Genomic DNA, 1,885 nt, shown 5'->3' with positions numbered 1-1,885 from the left:
TTTGCTTATTAACATCGTTACTAGTCACTACTATCTCGCTTAATTTGTTTTCTTCACTATCTCTGAATAGAGTCGGTGCCTCGGGTATCATATTTAAATTTTCGGTGGTGAAAACTGTTGAAAAATATTTATTCAGATTATTGCTCATTTCTCATCGTTATCAGTGGGCTCCTTGAGAGAATCTGGCCGTATTGGTCCAATCTTTTCTAGTGTTTAGTTTGATACATTTGGTAAGTCCTTTGGGGTTTATCTTCGCCTCCCTTATATCAACCCTCGTTATTCCTCTTTGCTTTCCTTATCTCTGGTTTGATCCTGCTCATCAATACCTAATAGTCGAATTGAATTCCTTATGATTATCCTTCTACCTATAATAGCCTTTGGCCAATGATGTTCTTAAATATTATTTTATCCATTTAGGGTCATTGTTGTCTGATCTGAATTTTTTGTATGGTATGTTCTGCCTCTGTGCATTAAGTAACTCATTATTTAAATTGACGTGGAACTTGGCAGTCTCAGATGTCGTTATCAGGTCGGAGTCATCTGTCACGTTCACGGCCAAGCGCGACACCCCCTCTCTCAACTGCCTCTTTAAACTGTCAAAGTTTGCCCTTCTGAAATCTGGTACTTTAGTGGAATTTTCCTTACGTCTGCCCTGAAAATCTAACTGGAATCGAATTTCTTTTGATCGCTGTTTGCAAGTTCGTTCCCTTCCTCGACATTGCTAATTAGGTTTTCTCTGTTCGACAGAACTAAGTCCAGTATATTATTACCCCGTGTGGGTTCGGTTATATGTTGACTTAGGAAACATTCCTGGATCGTCTCGAGAAAATCCTCTGATTCTGAGTTACCCGTAAGGTCAGTTCAATCTATTTGGCCAAGGTTAAAGTCGCCTACTATACAGACTTTGTTGTGTATGGAAGCCCTCTTTCATCCACATAAGTCGCTCATTGGCCTTCTATCAAGTTGAGGGGTCTATATATTACTCCTGTGATTAATTTTCCAACCCTCCTTAATTCTATCAAGTGTTTTATATTCTCGGTTTTTATTTCCTTATTTATTTCACATCAGATTGTCCTATATAGATTGCTCTCTCCGCCTCCTTTCTGGTCTGCCTATCGGTATGGAACAGTTTGTAACCCGCAATTTAGTATTGACTGTTAACTCCATTAATAGGTTGATCCTGTTTCAGTAGATAAATTATATAGATTTTTTCGGTACATACCAAGAGCCTAATATCATCCATTTTATTTCTCAGCACTTCTGCTATTTCGTGTGATAACCATTACCCAAGTTAGTCGTGTTCTGAGTCCTCCCCTTACCGCGTTTAGTTTTAAACTCCCTGTCTAATTTAGTTTTGTCATCATTCCTAACACTATTTCCCTGTAGTCTTTCACTTTGTTTACCCGCTCCCACTGCAGTCTCCTCCACCCCCGTGCCCATATGTTCCCTTAGCAGTTTAAAGACTTCGATATCTTTTGAACTGCCCCTACTGATCTTTTGAACTGCCCCTACTGAACTTTTGAAGTGCCTTACAATAGCTTATGAGGTCTCAAAAGTCACAGGAAGTTACGAAGGAAATCAGCCATTTTAAATCGAGTTATGGACTTCGTAAGACTTTAGTGAATCACCACCACAGGAGTTTATGAACTTTTAAGCCATTTACGATGTTCATAACCCGTTAGTGAATCTGAGCCCTGTTTTGAATAAACTGATATGTCAGGTTTTGTCATGCTTCTTGCTCCCCGCCCCCTGAAAAAAATCCTGCGGACGCCCATGTATCGAAGGAAAGGTCAGAGCATTGCCGGGATGAGGTCACCACCTTACTAGTGCTGGGGCGCGGTCAACACACCTACTGGCTCCAGGGAGAGGTCACCGCTGTTCTCAA

The sequence above is a fragment of the Homarus americanus genome, unplaced genomic scaffold (genome assembly GCF_018991925.1).
Source record: "Homarus americanus isolate GMGI-L3 unplaced genomic scaffold, GMGI_Hamer_2.0 scaffold55560, whole genome shotgun sequence".
NCBI classification, from domain to species: Eukaryota; Metazoa; Arthropoda; class Malacostraca; order Decapoda; family Nephropidae; genus Homarus; species Homarus americanus.
This window is presented reverse-complemented; position numbering follows the sequence as displayed.